Source organism: Protopterus annectens, chromosome 5.part0 (genome assembly GCF_019279795.1).
Source record: "Protopterus annectens isolate FY-2018-M chromosome 5.part0, PAN1.0, whole genome shotgun sequence".
Taxonomy (NCBI): domain Eukaryota; kingdom Metazoa; phylum Chordata; order Ceratodontiformes; family Protopteridae; genus Protopterus; species Protopterus annectens.
In genome coordinates this window covers 962,281,397-962,302,235 of record NC_056735.1, presented here as the reverse complement: position 1 = coordinate 962,302,235, position 20,839 = coordinate 962,281,397, and positions in this window count along the sequence as shown.

Genomic DNA, 20,839 nt, shown 5'->3' with positions numbered 1-20,839 from the left:
GGTCATTACTCTACACTTACTGCACTTGGAACTCATTGGTTAGAAATTGTGTAGACATTACTCTACAATTATTGCACTTGGAACTCTTTGGTTGGACACTGTGTGGTCATTACTCTACAGTTACTGCACTTGGAACTATTTGGTTGGACACTGTGTGGTCATTACTCTACACTTACTGCACTTGGAACTCTTTGGTTAGACATTGTGTAGGCATTACTCTACAGTTATTGCACTTGGAACTCTTTGGTTGGACACTGTGTGGTCATTACTCTACAGTTACTGCACTTGGAACTATTTGGTTAGACATTCCCCCGGATTTACTAATCTTCCGTGCAGGACTAGTCTAGTCATGCATGGAAGTGGCTGCTGAGGAGCAGGACGGCAGTGCACCATGCATATTAATGAAGGCATGCTGCCCGACCTCCTGGGCATACACGGAGCATGTACAAGTGCAGGGGGCATCTATGAGAGCAAAGCACTCAAAATAAACATGCCCCTGCTAAGTAGAACAGCAGAAAGTGGAAATAAATGAGCGAGGCCGCTCTTAGGTGTCTGCATATCCCCACCAACAGTCCCCCATGTGTACAACAGCAACAGCACATATAAATAAACCAAAGAAAACCCATCATATCTATCATAAATCTGAGTACAGCTAACCGTAGGTGCGCAGGTGTGCCCATCACTTAACTATGGTTAAAGCAGCTGAAAAGGCCGAAGATGATAACAAGGAAGATATATGCAACTAAAGCAGCATAGCAATAGTGTAGTTGGCAGGGTGTCTGCCTAATGAGCAGGCATTCCTGGTTTGAGTCCCACTGCAGCACATACCATTCTTCATGTGAAATGTGTATATGAACATTTTTTTCTCATATATTTCCTGTATAACCTACTAGATAACATTAAATGTGAACTGGACGACTGTATTAATAAGGCACTAGTAAGCAGGTGTAAGCACAAATAAGCAGTAGTAAGCATATATAAACACTAGTAAATGTGTATAAGTGTGTTTGCATGGGGGTAAGCATTACCTACATAGATTAAGCAAAGTAGAAGCTAACTGAGTGTTAAAAACTGTAACCGGAGGTGAGCAGTGCTTAGCTCTGCCAAACCTGCGCACACCCGCTTACAATCGTTTTAATGTGCTGTAATCACTCAGTACCCAATGGCCCATGTTCTGCCCATCAACAAAATAAACAGCTCCTGCAATGCTCAAACGAAGGACCTTGCATATCCTAGACAAAGGGAATTACCACTAAGCTATGACAGATACAAATAAAGTCAATGTTGTCAGAAACATATCATCCAGTCCAGTCATGCAACAGCACAGAGAATGTAGACCTACAGCTAGAAGGACGTGTGTGTGCAAATATATTACTATCTAAATGGATACAACATATCCATAGATGTAGTCACACACACAAACACACACATATATATCTATCTATATATATATATATATATATATATATATATATATATATATATATATATATATATATATATATATACACACACACATATAACTATCCACACACACATATATATATATATATATATATATATATATATATATATATATATATATACATACATATACAAATATATGAACAGATATACATGTAAATGCCAACTACACATATATATGTCAACATCCATATGTCCACATATACACAGCAGGTTACACATATGTAAGTAGAGAAATGTCCCCATAGGTATATACAGACATAGTTAGAAATATGTAAGCAAATATATATAACCACAGAGGTATATATGGCCAGACATCTGTAGATAGCAATGGTAGATTAACAGACACATACATGTCCACATGCACCGTGAAAGGCCTTGACAGGCTCCAAACAATATACGTCACATACGAATTGGCATACCCCCCACCCAGACAAACATGACCGCCCTGCAAAACACTACAAAGCTCAATGTAATATATGTGTGTCATTGAAATAGGGATTTAAATTAGTCCTCAGTCATGTTCCACATGTTGACATCACATCCCCCTCTCCTCCACCCACTAGGCGACCCGAGCATTATCCATAGTTCCATATATATATATATATATATATATATATATATATATATATATATATGTGTGTGTGTGTGTGTGTGTGTGGACTACAGGAAGGATACTACCAGTGGGAGAGACCCGCCAAGTCTAATCTTGAAACCAAGACAATAATGTCCCTTGTGGGACAAGCCAAAAATGATATGGCTATTCGGCCTTCCAGCCATTACACAGATAACGTAGGGCAGGGCATGCTTGTACCCGGACCACAAGGTTGGGGAAGCCTGATGAGCCATGAGGTGAGACAACATACGTGATGGGTCCCGAGAAGTGGGGAGTGGGCAGTGTGTACTGGTGTGTTCAGACCCGACCTGCACCCAGAGTAAAGAAGTGTGCTGAAGAGGAGGTGTGGGTGGGGAACTATGGATATGCAATTATGGGCCTAGGCGTGCAGGTGTTGGCTGGAGCAGATCTATGTGGACCACCCCAGAGATGTAAGCAATAGTGTGCATTGGGCAGACCCGACACCTCACAAGCAGCCATGCCTGGTATGAGTCCCACAGCAGCAATGTCTAGTTTACATGGCAAAGGGTGTTATAACCAGATGTGTTGTTGCAAACCCACTAAATGACACCAAAGAACACATGGTCACAACACCCACTGTAGGCATGTAAGCCGAACTAATTGGCATCGCAAGGTATTATTGCTGTCCTCACCCCCACCCAGGGGTGTGAGTGTCCAGACATACCCCAAAATGCAGGGTATATACACAGCTGTTGCTGTAGAACAAATGGCCAGCTGTGGACCTTTCTGTCAGCCATCCTGCACTTCCCTGGACATGCCCCTGCTATCAGCCCCTCTGTGTGGCCCAATAACACAACTTACCTATCGACCCCTGTTTCATTCCTAGTAATGTTCACAGTCACAAGTAGGTAACACCCTCCACACAACTATATTGGCAGAATCTGGAAACCCCAATCCAGGTGCATTACGGAAGCTGTTCCAGATGACACATGTAAATAACACATGAACGGAAAATTCAAGCACACTTGGGTCACCACCTGCTCACCACCTGGCAAAGTCCAACACCCCCAACTAACACTCCATATCCCTACACCAACTACTGACACTGACACCTTCTGTCCTGCCTCGCATACAAATCCCAACAGCCTGCAAACCTGCACTACTGCCCCCCCCACCAATCAGTTGAACGGCCTACTATACAGTTAAAATGTCCCCCCTCCACCTACCCGCCAAAACCTCCACTATTCACATCTACTCTACAACACAGGTATGGCATAACTAAACCTAACCTGAATACCTGAGTGTAACCTATCCAGAACTGATAAACTGGAATTCCACTTCACCTTACAGTGACCTTCGTGAACAGCCATACCTGACATGTACACCTGACTTAAGCATGTATAATACTGACATGTTCATGAAGTAGCACAGGGGTATGTGGCAGCAAGCGGGAGTACGCCTGTTTTGGTGGTGGTAAGCAATGTCCACACTGGTTAAAAAATGTGGAGGCCAACCCAGTGTAAGACGCCATAACCAGAGGTCAGCAAATCTGAGCCTCGTGCACACCAGCGCATACCCGCCTACACTTCCCCAGCAGTGCCTTAGGCACTCTGTAGCCCACAGCCCTCATCGTGGCCAGTAACAACATAATCAGCACTCCCAGGTTCCCATCCCCCCACCCTGCACACTATAGTCCAAGTGAGTTACCACAAAGGCATGGCAGATATACAATCAGCTGCTGTTATCAAACACATATCATCCGGCACAGTCAGTCAACAGTATAGGAAATGTATGTAAATATGTACATTAATACCAGCAAACATGTGCACATTGCTCAATCACAGTATTCTGAGCAGTCTATGAGTATCAGTGAACAGTGCCTGTCCACACATACTGTGAGAACAGTAGTCTTGTATAATACTAAAGAGAGGAATGGAAAATGGGGCACGCCATTGGGGATTGCTTCATCCGCGGACGCGGGAGATGAGGCTGGTCTGGTGGTTGAGCAAATTGCTGCTTTTCAAACCCCTGGCAGGATGCTACCAGTGGGAGAAACAGTGTAGACCAGCAAAGTCTACTCATGACACAACAATAGGTCCGTCCCTAATGGGACGCACCAGACTTTGAGGGTCACAATGATGTTTCCACCAGTATCGGAGGAGGATCAAGGGAAGGTTCAAACATACTTGAACTAAACGGATGAAGAGCCTGCAGAAGGTTGTGTCGAGACAGTAACATGGAGGAGTACCGAGACATGCAGAGAGGGAAATGTTTGGAGGTGTGGTATGGCAGGGCTAGCAACTAGAGAATGGATGGATGCTGTGTACGTGGAGCTCGGGTGTCAGGGAAAGGGAGCATGGGTATGACATTAAGGTAGAAATATGCAAATTAAGCAGAACTGCAATATTGTAGTGGGCAGAGCATCCACCTAACATGCACACATTCCTGGTTCAAGTCCCACTGCAGCACATTCTATTTTCCATGCAAAATCGGTATAGCAACATCATTTTGCTGTATAACCTACTAAATTACATTTATACTTGAACAGGAGTACTGCATTACACATAGACCCACTCACTATTCAAAGGACATGAGACGACATACAGGTATGTATACAGAGACAACCTTTAATGGTGTATTTTACAATAATGCATACCATTATTTACAGCACATAGATCTGGACTTATTTAATCAGTGAGGAATGCAAGGCCCACACAAAACAGTAGATGCAGACAGTATGGATATATAACATACTATGCTGTCCAGGCCAAGCCCGTCAATTCATACAACTGTAGACAAAGGATCTGCTGTCAAGATAGGTAACAATAAACAATAACAGATGTAGTTCAGCAGCCGCCAGTTACACCCTGTAGTCAAGGCCTAGGGGGACATTTATTACTTGTGCTAATGTCTATGTATCTGTCACATGTATGGACCCTGACCAACAAATGTTGTGGGAGTCCACAATATGACTGGGATGATAGCAGGAATGCTAGCAGTAAATAATGATAGGCCAATACCGAACAACCCCTAACCGTATCACAGCAGGACAAAGCCAGCCAAATATGTGGAGGACAGATCAAGGAACACAGAGCCATACTTGTAATATTGCTGTTACACACCCTGAAAATTGCTGGTGTTACAGGATTTGTTGCAACATACCTTTATACAGGAATAACACACCAGGAACACAAATGGAAGTAGCCATGTACTGATAGCATAAAAACAAAATCCAGGCGTATATCCAGTACAAACAGAAGATGAATTCAACCACAAATTTAGCGCTTTCATTCACTTATTTAATACGTGAACTTCATCAGAAAAAACTTACACTCTTACCCAAGCTCCCTTATATACAAAAACTACAGGAAATGACATCACACAATTAAAAATATTTTCCTTACTAATTTAACTAATACAATGTATATCAACTTTCTAATCCTTTAAACATATGTAATAAATATAAATATAAATTAAGAAATGAATCTTAAGGGTACAAATACAAATTACCACACACATTCAATGTACATATTCTAATCTATTTAAAAAAATACCTATTTAATAAAAAACATTTTAAATTTATAGACTCATTGAGTCCTGGTAACTTGTCAGCTGCTAAACAAAGTTGCCATAGTGTTTCTTTAAATTCTAGAATGTTATTTAAATCCCCTCCAAAAACCACTTTGTTGACCTTTTCTAACACTGAAAATTCAAATTTCTTAAATTCTGAGCATACTGCAGCATGTTTCGCCAATGAATTGAGCTTGTCCTTATTTTTAATAGCTAGATTATGCTCATAAATTCTGCGTTTCAAAGCCCTTTTAGTTTTTCCTATGTAGTAATGGTTGCAGGACACACAACAAGAAATATATACTACAAATTCTGTGTTGCAAGTGAAATACCCTTTAGCCCATACAGTATAATTCAAAGACTTTAAAGTTACAAAGGAACTATTGCTAATATAACTACATTGTTTGCAGTTTTTACAAGCATAAGTGCTCCTCTTGGTGCTAACTGTCCTTGTACTACCATGACGTTTATTGTTGTCAGATTGTAACATAGACTTTATGTTGACCACCTTTTTGTATGTAAATTTAGGTATAATACCTATTTTAGTAGCCAATTCCTTGTTACCCAACAAAACTTTTCAATTATTCTCTATGATATCCCTTATAAACTACATTTCGTTAAATATGGGTATGGGAAATGAAATATAATGGTTGTTTTTAACTTCCAAATTCTTTGAAACAGAACTTATACAAATATCCTTAGACAAAAGAATAGGTTTAGCTATTCCTTGCCTTAAAGATATGACTTCCTGTTCTATCTTTTTTATCCCTTCTGCACCATATCCTCTGTGAAGGAACAATGATCTTAAAAATGAAATTTCACTTAAGAATATGTTGTCATCTGTTGTAAGTCTACTTAAACGAATAATGTGTCCTTTGACAACTCCCTTCTTCATATGTTGTGGATGCAGGCTATCCTTATGTAAATACTGGTTTGCAAATATTTCTTTCCTAAATATTCTACTGTTGAATGTATTGTTTTCTCTATCTAAACTTAAATGAACATCCAAATATGAAATATTTTCACCAAAACCACTAATTTTAAATTCTAAAAAATTAGTGGTGTTATTTATATCTTTTACCATATCTGTAAATTCCTCATACGTGCCTGTCCATAAAAAGAATAAATCGTCAATAAATCTAAAGTAAGATTGTACCTTACCATAACTCTGATATTTTACAAGAAATTTCACTTCCCAATTTGCCATTACTAAATTGGCAAAGGCTGGTGCTACCCTCACCCCATAGCTACACCTGAGATTTGTTGGTAAATGTTTTTATCAAATCTAAAGAAATTGTTGTCAAGAACAAATTCCATAAGGCTACAGATGGTGTTGATTTTAGTACTAACAAAGTCTGTATTTTCATTCAAATATTCTCTAAGATAATCTAACCCCTCTTCTTGATTTATAGAGGTGTATAAAGACCTGACATCAAGCGTACCAAAAACAGTAAACTCTAATGACACATTTAAATTACGTAACTGCTCCAAAAGATGCCAAGAGCCCCTTATATAAAATTTAGATTTCTGCACTACTGGGTTTAAAACATGATCAAGCCAAACTGATATATTTTCAGTTTTAGAATGTTTGGCTGAAATAATGGGCCTAAAAGGTGGGTTAGTCTGACTGACTTGTATTTTTGGGATGCCAAAAAAGTAGCCAATTTTGGATGTTCTACCAAAAGGTAGTCATAACTTTCATAATTCAATTCACCTTGACTAAACTTGTCAAACAAGGCTACATCTACTTTTTGAAAACTCTGTTTCACATCTCTTATGTTGACTTTTTTGTACGTTATACTGTCATCCAACATTTCTAGCAAAGAACTATTGTATTGATTAGTGTTCTTAACTACAATCTTACCACCCTTGTCTGCCTTCATTGTTCTAATGTCAGGGTTTTTACATAAATCATCTAAGGCAGTTTTTTCTCCCTGGTTTAAATTTTCTACATATTTGTGAAAACGATTTTTCTAAAATCATTTTCACATAAACTTTGAAGCACTTGAAGTGTAGTGTGTAAGGGAGGGTTGAAAGTACTTGGTTTTCTAGGTTTATTATCTGAGATTCTGATGTTTGATGTTTCTATAACATCTTGCATAATATAACTTAGATTTAATTTTCTCAAATATAGCCTAAAGTCTATCAACAACCTCCCTATGTTCATACTATTTGTTGGTATAAAGGAAAAAAACTTTTTTCAACACATTCACTACTTCACTGGACAAAACAATGTCAGACAAGTTGATTACACTAATACCATAGTCTTCTGCTACTCTTGCTACACCCAAGTCATTTACCACTTGGGTTTCTTGTGGTTTTGATTTTTTCCTTTCCCTTTGTATTGGGTGGTGTTGTACCACCTGATAGTCTGCTTGTTTTATACATTGTCCATGGGAAAAGGGCCTGAGTTCTGTACCTGGTTGACAAGGGAAACTGCTTGTGCATAGCTTGTTCGATTGTTGTTTGAAGTGTCCGTACTAGATTCCCCACCAACAATTGGTGTAATACCTTTATTACCATTCCCATCGACTGTACCACAATTGTCATCACTAGTTTTATTTTCTGCCAATGAAGACCGAACTTCCTCATTAGCATTAGTGTGAACATTTTGTCCAGACAGATGGCTATTGTTGACATAATAGTCATTAGTTCTTTGTACATTCACCACCCTATCTTGCAATGTATAAGCTTATTTCATTTGATACGCCAAAATGTATCTTTTAAGTTTTGATTGTTTTCTCAACACTATTGTAGCTCGATGTCTGTAGGCCTTCGCCTCTACACCATTGTAAAGTACTACATAGTCTTTGAAACAACTGAAACTTTTGATTTTGTCGTCAAGATTTTTAATATTATCTTTAATTGCTGTTATCTCTTTTTGATGATGTGCTATAAGTAAGCGCATCATGGTGATGCCAGTATTGTTATATAGTTCAATTAAAAGTCCACTGAATTCATCACCCGCTTTCACACAATTAGGAAACTTAGCTGTACGAAGGCCTTGTGGCACTAGTTTCCTATTGATGCACTCTTCAAAATACAATGTTTCAAGTTCCAAAGTTTTATATAGTATTAAATAAGTGAATGAAAGCGCTAAATTTGTGGTTGAATTCATCTTCTGTTTGTACTGGATATATGCCTGGATTTTGATTTTAAGTTACATTTTTTCATGTACTGATAGCATGCAACAGATAGATTGCCGGGGATATATCTATAACAAGACCTGTGTGGTGCACAGGCAAAAGTAAACAGACAATCCACTGGCCATCATGTGGATAGGCTCACTTTTGAATGCTATGCAGACAGACTGCATTCCGTCCTAAACTGCTATGTACACACAAACACTGCAAGACCAGCAATATACAATGCACATAACACTACTCAAACTGTCTGTAGGTCTGAAACTTCTTAAGATGGTGTAGTTGCCCTGTGTCTGCAAGCCCCGCTATATTAGGTACTGCAACCTGCCATCTGTAACACTGCTGCCCACATACAGGAAGGATGTCCTCCATACTGGAAAGGTGAAGGGACAATGCCCACATGAGTAAGCAATTTATAGTACTGGGTTGCCATGACAATGGTTAACTGAATCACTACACAGCAGGCTGCACGTAGTCAGCAACTGTTGCACACTGATTGGTGCAGAGCCCATCACCTGATCATGTGCATCACCTACAAAAGCCATGCTGCAATCCATTCAAATCAACTCATTCGCTCTACTGGAGAGAGACAGGGAAAATAAAAAAAAAAGAAAAGATAAAACGAAACTCACACACAGTGGGAAACAAAAACCTACAAGCCAAAACTGGGAAGGTGTCACACCCGTCCAAAAAATAAAAGGTATGCAAAACATAAATGTATGTAATTTAATGTAGAATGTGGTATTGATTAATAAGATATATGATGTTGAATTTTTGATATGTGCCATCTGTAGTTGTCCCTGTAATGATGTCTCGCTGAACAACTGCTCTGGACAATACTGTATGTCCCTGTAAGTAGTGGGACATACCCACCAACTGTGCAGATCAACAATGAATGACAAAGATGTAAGCCATAATATCTGTGTATGTTATGTTAGTGTGGACAATAGCTGGTGGTGGAAGTACTGCCGTCATGATAGACACATGGGTGTCAGAGCACACCACTTGCAGGACAGTCATGTTAATGTGTAATGTAGCATTCACAAATGCCATAGGTGTGTAATAGGCATACCAGCAATCTCACATCATATTTACCATGCTAATGTTAGTCTGCGTTCACATGTGGCACCTGTCTGTGTTGCAGCAAGGCAGAACAGTGCAGCTGTGAATGAAAGACTGTTACAGAATGCGGACCAGATGTCTGTATGCACTCCACATATCTGTGTGATACAGAATGTGACATGTATGTGTACAGATACACAGAAACTCATATAGACATAGGTATATCAACAACGTACAACATATATCTACACATATATGTACATAGATGTATATTTATACACACATATATATAGTGGCACTGACAATGGCATGCAGGTGAAATAATCTGTAACAGGCCAGCAAAGATAATTGTCCCCACAGGGAGCATGGTTACAAACACATAGCACAAAGTGTGGCACATACACATAGCACAAAGCTTGGTACAATACAATATATGTCCCAATGCTAGGTAAGCAGCTGACATAACAATTGCAGTCTGTGAATGGTTTGTTGTGGCTGATATGGTGGGGGAAACAAATATGTGTATTAAGAACCATGGTAATCCTGCTGTATGGGTGGCTCAGACCTGTTTCCATCTTTATGTCTTCCAGGAAACATGTCACATAGTCTTCCCACATACAGCGCTGCTGAGACACAGATCAGTATTGATCACCCGGTACAGCACTATGAACTGCTGTTTGAGTGGACAGCCCACAACCAGCAGGAGAGGACCACCCTGTGGAATGAGCTAGTCCACAGGGTCAATGATGCCGGACTGCATAACCACAGCTATGAGCAGGTCCGGCATCAATGCACTGACCTGCTTTGCCATGTACGTAGGCGTGCAGCTGCTGTAAGGGGGGACCACCTCGCAACAGGGGGGAAACCCACCCATCCACCCCTCACCCATGTGGAGGAGCTTCTCAGCAGCCTTGTGGCACCTGGCCACCTGCAGCATCAACACCTGGCAGGGCACATCTTGGAGGTGGGTCCCAAGGACACACCAGCTGAGGAGCATGCAGGTAAGGCCACAGGGCACATCGGTACCCCACTGTTGTGTATGCATCTGCATCCGTACAGGTACATCATGCAAAACTGAGATGTCATATACATAGTCTGCTGCTGTGTAGTAGTAATAAACACTTGTGTATAAGCTGTAATATTGTGTAATTCTACTGCTGGTGTAATGTAATGCTGCACTCACCTTTTATGAATGCCACAGCTGTGGCCACTGACATCAGCTTTCTCACACTCCTATGTAGGTCCCTCCAGGATTCCACCATGGCAGCAGACTGTAACCAGTGAGTATGGTTTGTGTTCATGCATGATGACAAACTGGGCATGTAATAGCTATGGGATATCCCATGCACATGTCTAACACACCTACTCATACGGCATGCTGTACACATTCACGTTTTGTTGCTGTGAAATGCACTGCATCACAGTAGAGGCCATGCTGGGGTACTGGAAGGGTACAACAGACACACGCAAGATAACTAACATCCTGTCAATGTGCAATGTGTCCACATGGATGTGAAGTGTGGCAGGACACATGGCCTACAGTAGGGACATGTGTGACTCAACACCACAATGGCTGCAGTTGCACACAGTCAGGTTAAGTAAACATTGCAGATGTAACCCTGACCCCACAGCACTCATGATAGCAGTGTGTGCACTCCAAGGGATGTGCACATGAGTAGACCTTGCAACCATGCAGAGGTCTGGGACATGTGTAGGGCACCCCTCACAGCCATGGTAAGGTCTGCTGGTTGTCAGTGTAATAGTCATGTACTAGTCATACATGCACTGCTGATGTTGTGATCTGTAATGCAGACATCAGGCATCTACAACTGATAGCTGTTCACATATCATCCCAGGTATGAGTTGCTACAACACATAGGGGCTGTGACCATTGGAGCTGACATAACTGACACAGTACTACAGATGCATCAATGGTTTCTACACCTGCAAGATATGGTGCACAGTACAAGGCAGAGTGTGGAACAGGTCCACAGTAACACTTTGTACATGGGTTCAGTGTTAACATGAGGAAGGGCCATCACCTACCAATACAGCCCATGCCTCACACACATGTATACTGCCACTAGCATGAAGTCACTATAGTTGCAATGCATGCTGTTGAGCATCATATGTAATGCATGTTGACAGAAGCATAATGGGAGGACTGTGTGTACAAATGTGCAAATCCACATGTAGGAGTGTGTGTCTCGATCATGTTTGTAAGTGCAATCTTGTGGAGTGTGGACGATGCATGTCAGATGTGTGTGTGTGTGTGTGTGTGTGTGTGTGTGTGTGTGTGTGTGTGTGTGTGTGTGTGTGTTCATGTATGCACAGGCGATAGTGGGATTGACCACATGGCAGTACTTCCCCTTGGGATTGTGCTGTACATGGAGTGAGACATGGGACACCAGGACAACCTGTCAGGTATGTGAACACAGGACAGCTGATAGCATAACAAGGTCTGTAGCATGGACCTTCCATTGGGAGGTGCAGTACATACCAGGTATACACATCATATTACCAGCAGCCGATAGGTAACCAGCTACCCATATATGCAGCACTACAAATGCAATGGGGAATTACCACAGCACATCAGTGAGTGTATCCAGTTAGTACTGTTGTCCACATGATGGGTCGCTTGTGCAGCAGATGTGGTATGGACTGAGAAAGACTGTAGTATGAGGCTCTGGTGTGTGACATATGTAGTGAATGTAGCAGCCCCAACCATATAGGGGCCTTGTACACCATTACTGCCCATATACAGGGTAATACAGGGTGACAGCAGTGAAGCCATGTACAACCTACTCCACCCAAGTCAGGGAGGCGATGGAGTAACAGGTCAGGTGTTGTAACCACATATGTGGGCATGGAGAGGAATGATATGTTAATGGGCAGTAGTGATGCGTGTATATTAGCAAGTGCCATGCTACATGGGGAACATATGTAACTGACTGTGGGACTGTCTGTAAGCTCAGGGAAAGTGAGGTAGTAAGGTGGCTGTCAGTGTGAGTGTGTGTGAGTATGTGTACTGTTATGCAATGCTGTACAGGTCTTAATGTGTATATTTGCTTCCCTCATAGGTGGCGAGGTGGGTCAGGGTCCTTCTTGCATGCAAACTGAGGTAGGTGTCCCTACAGACACCGGTAATAATGATGGTACAGGTGAAGCACAAGTGGGGTTGTCAGAGACTGACACTGCGCCAACATGTGCCATCACCCTCCTAGCCACCCCAAGCCAATACACAATTACAGTGCCCCTACAAATCCATCACATGCGGCCATAGCAGAGGGACAGTTGACACTTGGTGGCAATGACCAGGAAAGTGTGGTGTCCATGCCAATTGTGTTGGGTCACAGTCAGCATAGCCAAATGTCCAGAAGGCCACCACATCGGCAGATGTACCGTGGTGCTCATGGGAGGACCACAGGTCATCATGCCCCTGGCAGAGGCGCCACAACTGCTACCACCAGGAACATGTTTCAGGCCATAATGGAGGCACAGGCATGTATGGAAATGCACACCAGACAGGGCCTGAAGCTGCAGAGGCCTGCTTTCACAGCTGTAAGTGACAACCTCCATGAACTCACTGGTGCCTTCAGTGAATATACCAAGGTCATGGATAGATGGTGGGGTGAGATGGTTGGCCTTCTCGACTGTGGTATGTCAGTGCTAGAACATGTGGTGGGAGTGGTGCAACTGCAATGTGGACATAGGCCAGAGACACCAGCAGCTGGCGGTCAACGTGGATGTGCCAGGATGCCCAGCCACTCCCGCAGTGGCATTACCAGCCCCAGCACACCACAGGGGCTGCTGTCCACACCACAACATAGCAAGCTTCATGCACATGGCTCTGGCCAGTCCCAGGCAGGACATGGTTCCTCCAAACATATGTCATCATCAGGGGAGAGTAGCAGCTCAAGGTCTGTACCTGCACATGCCCATGGAACCCCTGGCAGGCACAGTCAGTGTGTCCGTGGCCGGAGGCAGTGAACTGCACACTCTGCCAGGTATGGTCTGCAGCTGTCCAACATCACCCAAATAGGGAAGCCACATGGCAGAACTGTGTGCATGCATACCCACACACTATGCAACCACACCTAGGTCGACCCCATTCCGACACACACCACATCACCACACTCCAATCAATGAACCACACCCCTCACCCACACACATGGTGACACGTTTGGACCACCCTCTGCCTCTGGCACACCTGCAAGATACCCTGTGCATATGATGATACCTATGCCACATCCCTGTCATCCATAACATTGATGCAGGGACAGGCTACTATAGTTCTGATGCACACAGTGACTGTAATGGAGTGCTGCAATGTACCACAGTGTAGAATGCTATCAAGGGTAATGTGTACTACATACATGTCAGGTAGTGTAGCCATGCAGCTAATATGACTTTCACACACCTTGTGCATATGATGATACCTGTGCCACATTCCTGTCATCCATAACATCGATGCAGGAACAGGCTAACATGGTTCTGATGCACATGGTGACTGTGATAGAGTGCCACAATGTACTGCAGTGTAGAATGTAGTCAGGGGTAATGTGTACTGCATACATGTCAGGTAGTATAGCCATGCAGCTATGATGCATCTCAGCTGTTGGTAACACCAATTATTATCCCAATACTGTCATCCATTTGTGCTGTAGGCGTACATGTATCAGCAGGAGGATGGTCTGCAGTCATATTCCACAAGGGTATGTCAGTGTGGTGACACCATGGCCGTGACATATGTGGTGCACAGTTGCACACATGCCACAGGTATGTATAACAGTTATTGACTGTGTAAAATTGACTGGTGGCCTGCTGGTTCAGGTATAATCTGCACCCTTATGTCAACCCATCCACATACACACACATCCTTACTTGGTGACACTGTGTCTAGACCCAAACCCAGGTATGTAGTGCTACTGAACTGTGTGGCTGTCATTGCACACATGACACCATTTGTAGGGTGAGGTGTGTACCAGGTCACGTGCTATATGCAGACCATCCACAGGCATGCACAATATGATAATGGGGGATGTAATATTTGCATATGGAGAATACAGAGTGCATCATACCATCATTTACACATTGACACATAACAGATGGACACACATGTTAGAGACTTGGCTGTATAGTTGCTAACTAACTAGTCCATGTGTCCAATGTGTTACAGGTAGGCTGCACACAGCACATGTGTAACTGGGCTGTATCTTGTTATCTGTTACCTGTACGGGTGATGGTGACATTGGCCACCTGAGAGTGGTACGTGGGCCATATACCAGGTGTATCATGGTGTAACGACAGTGTACACAGCACCCACACCCCCCACTGGATATTGTACACACTGGAACCCATCTTGATACTCTGACATACCCACTATCACACATTGGCCACGATGCCAAAACAACCCATTGCTTATCACAACAGTGGTACCACAGGGATATGCATGTGATGCACACACCACAGACATAGTAGGGTGTTGCATTGCATTGCCACACCTATGGGTGACAACAACAATATCTGTACTACTGTGTGGTAATGTGTATTGTAATAGGAGTATGTGGACTTGGAATGGTGTACCCTACAGATATGCACACATGCACACATACACACACGTGGCAGACCTCAATGGGATTTTCATGCTTACCAACCCATTGGTACAACACTGTTGTGCTGGTACTGCAAGGCACATGTAGCTGCTAGAGAGAGGAGTGTAACAGGCTACATGTTACATTAATGGGGTTGAGAGGCACCACACACTATACAAGTTGTACAAATAGGCATCCCCCCCAGCCAAACACATCCGCCCTGCAATACACTACCAAGTGTTGGAAATACCATAACCAGGGCCAGTGACAACATGGGCACACGATGTTACCTGTACTACATCCCACCTATATGATGTCAGGCTGGTATTGGTAACATATCATGCAGTACAGCCTGGCTCCCATGGGTAATGTATTATGTGGAAGCCATCAACATTACCAGGCTACAGATACACAGACACAAATATGCAGATACAGGTATACATATTTATGAATATATATATATATATATATATATATATATATATATATATATATATATATACACATATACATGTGACTACACATACACACACAGTTATATGTACAGTAAGATACATAAGTGGAAGGTGCACACAATATGGAACAGCCACTATGCCTACAGGTGACCCCTGAATGACTGGACACTGTATGTGCCACCCATACAAATGACAATCGTTGCCTGTAACATACACTCACAGAGAGGTCATAGGTAAAACAACACCCATAGGTTTGCAGACATGGAAACGTTTAATCATGAACTATTACAGTTCTACATGCCATGTCATATAGCTGTTTAGACACTGATAACTATATCAATGGAGTGATGCTACAGTGGACCAGTTACAGTCATACAGTAGTCTGGAAAGTTCACCAGGCCAAGCCATTCACATTGTACAAAAGTAAAGACACACTGGGCCACAGGATACCTAACAATCAACAGTATGTAATCCAGGTGTGTAGTTCAGCAGTCTCTATCTACAAACTGTACAAACACAGTCGGTGGTATAGACATCATATGATCACATGGGCTGGAACTGCTACATAACATAGCATAACTGACACCCTCATGAGCACACCAACACACAGAACAGTTTGTATGGCAGGGGACAGTAGTCCTGCATTACCCAGATCCATGTCAGTAATGTGTATATAGGTGAGGTATATGGCACTGTACATCCAGATACCTTAAGGCAGCTCAGCCCTGATACCCCCCATTTTGTAGCAGCCTAGGTAATTTTTGGTGCTCCCTCCTAGACTCAGTAATACAGGGCCATATACCACTGTTACATACACTGGGCTCTGCAGTGCATGAGGGCACACATGTATTGTGTAGGTGGCGCCCACACATATATGGCCCGAGCCCCACCATATGTGTGGGAGTTACAATGGCAGTGGACTGATGGCAGACATGGCAGTGTGTTATACTCCCAGCCCACTATGGATCAACCACCGACATTGTGACATATGTGCAAAGCTTGGTATATAGGTGATGGACAGAGGCTGGAAAACAGGCACATATGTGGACAAGTGTTGCCATACACTATGCAAGGTGCAGGTGTTACAGGATAGTCTGTAACATACCCTTAGTCAGGGAATTGATGGTAGAGATGGTCATGGATGTAGCCATGTACTGGTAACACTCAACACACACATTGCCAGTGTATTATCTGACACAAGACATGTGTGGTGGACAGACAAGATATGATAGGCACAGCTCCAGCCGGCATGAGGGTAGGCCAACAGTTGTGTGTTATGCAGATGAACTGCATTCCATGGCAAACTAGTATGTACACCCACGCCCTGTAACACCTGTATTATACAAAGCATAACACAACTCTACTCGCAGTCTGTCTGTACTTCCTGATCCTACTACAAATATGTGGATGCCCTAAGTGTGCCGATTCTCCTATAAGGGGTATTGTTACATGCTCTCGGTAGCACTGCTGCCCACACACAGGACGTATGCCCATCACACAGGAGATGTAATGGGACCACGCACACATGATGTGGGAATCTATAGTAGGTGGTTGCCATGACAGTGTTAAGTGGGTGTAGTATACATGTATAATCAGATAGCTGGCTATCTGGATAGGTATATGCACATATTTTCCCACCATATGTCCTGGACATGAAGTGTAGGTGAACCCCAGCCCGTATGTTTCCAATGTCGTACTTGCAGGGTATGTCAGGTATGTATAGCACGTATACTGGTAGACTATTGCTACTGTCATTGGGATTGTCTTCACAGACATGGTGTGTATGGGAGGTCGCATCTGCTTATAACGTGTGTCATTGGTTACTGAAAGACATCCAAAGGACATCAGTTTACAGTACCGCTGCTAGCACGTAATGCCGCTGTGGACTGCAGCAGAGATACTGGCCAATATATGTGGAGGGTCTGACACATTCTGTACAGTCCAGAGGTATACACATAAGCCCTTAGTGCTACACATGTGTACCATGCCTGACAATGTGGATGTGAATGGCCATGTAGATGGGTATAACACATAGCGACCGGTATATGATGTCCACCATAGGTCATGCATTCACACACCCCTGCCTGGCCTGTAATAGTATGACTGCTGGTACAGGGGTGCCATGGCCACATACTACACAATAGGTATTGACATACATCTGCACTGCATCCCACTGCCCTGTCTGACATACATGACTGTTAGGGGAGGGCCCTCAGCAGGACATCTGGCTAGTATCTGCACATGACATCCCATTGGGTAGGTACACTCAGCTGCTAGGCATGTCACAATGCACAGTGCAGACTGCAGGCAGACTGGCTCAACACTGGCCTACATCTTCTAAGGGGGAATGCACATGTACCTGCATATAAAGCAGGCTCAACAGGCATGTCACAGCACAGGGTAAGATACACCTGTGTGACAGTGCATATCCACAACCAATGTGAACACAGCCACAACCACATATGGTTAGCTAACATGGTATTACAGTATGTGGACTATGTGGTCTACACCATCCTCATATGTGCCACTCACAGACTGACCCTACATATACTGGCCTGCTACACAGTTTGGTCTGATGGCTGTCTGTGGTATGGGGACACGTGTTTATGGCCCTACAAACATGTACATCACTACAGTACCAGACAGTGGGGTAGCATGTAATATCTGATAGTAGGGGAACTAGAACAATGTCATCTACCACAGTCTGTACACAGGCTAAGGTACATATCAACACTATACACACTATCGACATTCACCATAGGTATACAGATATCAGTACTGTACGAACATCCACAGAATGTGCAGGTAATGTCATGTAATGTAACCTCTACTGTACATAACATGTGTAGCAGTCAGATATATCAGTGGCTTGTTCTCAGATATGATGCCACAAAGTATAGTGTACAGCACATATGCACCACTTCATGCACGACATATGTACAAAGGTTGACAGAGGTGTGGCTGGAAGCACATACACAGGGCCAATATTGGCATGTTGATTTTGATAACCACATACATTTACTGTTGTTACAGGGTTGTTGCAGCATATAGCCTTTGAGGGATATGACATCTGTGACTGCCACAGCTTTCTCCATCTACTGACTGCAATCCTCACACTATCTTCAGCAGTCGACAGCTAGATGCTCCGTGGGTGACACATGCAACCACTGACACAACACTGCCCAGGCTGCAGATGACTGTGCAGGTACTGAGACATGTACAACAGCCATATCCACACAAACACTGTTAAAGCAACATTACTCCAAATGCAGTATAACGACACTTACAGTCTGTTGTCAGGTCAGGCACATCCACCTCCTGTTTGTTGCAGTGTTTCCACAGTGTATATTGTTAGAGGTGCAACGCAATCCATTTGAGATGCTGTTTGCCACATGACAGATCTAGTTTCTGCTCACAGTGGGTGAAAAGGGCCAACATCACCATGATGTTCCTAGGTATTGGAGTGTGTTTCCATACAATTGGCTATGGGAATGATATCACAGCTGTTTCACATGCAATCAGCTAGGTGAGGGCTGCGATTCATGCAGAGGCCATCAGTTGATCATGAGCATTACTTACATTAAACATCCTGCTGCCTAAGCAAAGCAGGTGGAGGTCTCCATGTCCACCTTAGTGGGGGTGGTGGACGTAGACAGAGGCATGTGTCACACTGTGCCTCCCCCCTTAACAACAACTATTCACTGGCCAGGTTGTCTTTTGCCTGCCATTGACTTGCATGGTGGAATACAGATTTTAGCTAGACTGCTTTTTTAGGTTTATTTTCTTATTTCCCCACCTATCCCGTTTGCGTGCTGCTGCCCTATGCTTCAACGGCCATGATCGGCAGACATATCATAAAAGTTGTATTTTGTACATTTTTCATTGTTTCCAATGCCAATGGCTTTCTACTTGGCCATTGGCATGCTTCCTCAACGATATGCAGCCTTTATTTGGAGCTGTCATAACTCCGTTTTGGAGTTTGCAGTACTGCACTCGGTTACTAACCGAGTACATTTCTGCATATTATGCTAGTTCTGCACACCCTGATTCCTGCTTCCTGGATGGCAGATTTACCTCATTTGCATGGTTTTCACCTGCAAATGGGGTGATTTGCATACGGGGGCTGGGAACGTGCAAGCACTATTGCTACAACTATCACGCACGTCAAACATGCACGTATGTGGATCGCTTGGCCGCCATACTGGCAAAATTTCCTCTTACACTAATCATGCACACCGTGCAAGCATTTGAGAATCCAGGGGATTGTGTAGCTATTGATCTACAGTTATAACTTTGGAACTATTTGGTTAGACTTTGTGTAGCCATTACTCTACAGTTATTGCACTTAGAACTCTTTGATTGGACACTGTGTGGTCATTACTCAACAATTACTGCACTTGGAACACTTTGGTTAGACATTGTGTAGCCATTACTTGACAGTTACTGCACTTGGAGCGCTTTGGTTAGACATTGTGTGGCCATTACTCTACAGTTACTGCACTTGGAACTCTTTGGTTAGACATTGTGTAGCCATTACTCTACAGTTACTGCACTTGGAACTCTTTGGCTAGACATTGTGTAGCCATTACTTGACAGTTACTGCACTTGGAACACTTTGGTTAGACATTGTGTGGCCATTACTCTACAGTTACTGCACTTGGAACAATTTGGTTAGAGATTGTGTAGCAATTACTTTACAGTTACTGCACATGGAACTCTTTGGTTAGACATTGTGTAGCCATTACACTACATTTACTGCACTTTGAACTTTTGGTTAGACATTGTGTAGACATTACTTTAGAGTTACTGCACATGAAACCACTGGGTTATCTAATTAGGTAGAGACCAAATTAACCTGTTACTTCAGCTGTCAATTGTACTTGATAGCAGTTTTGCTAATTGCTGTTGTCAAACTGCTATTTGCACTGACTGTTGCACTGTTGTGACCACTGAAGGTTTTGCTATATGTTATTG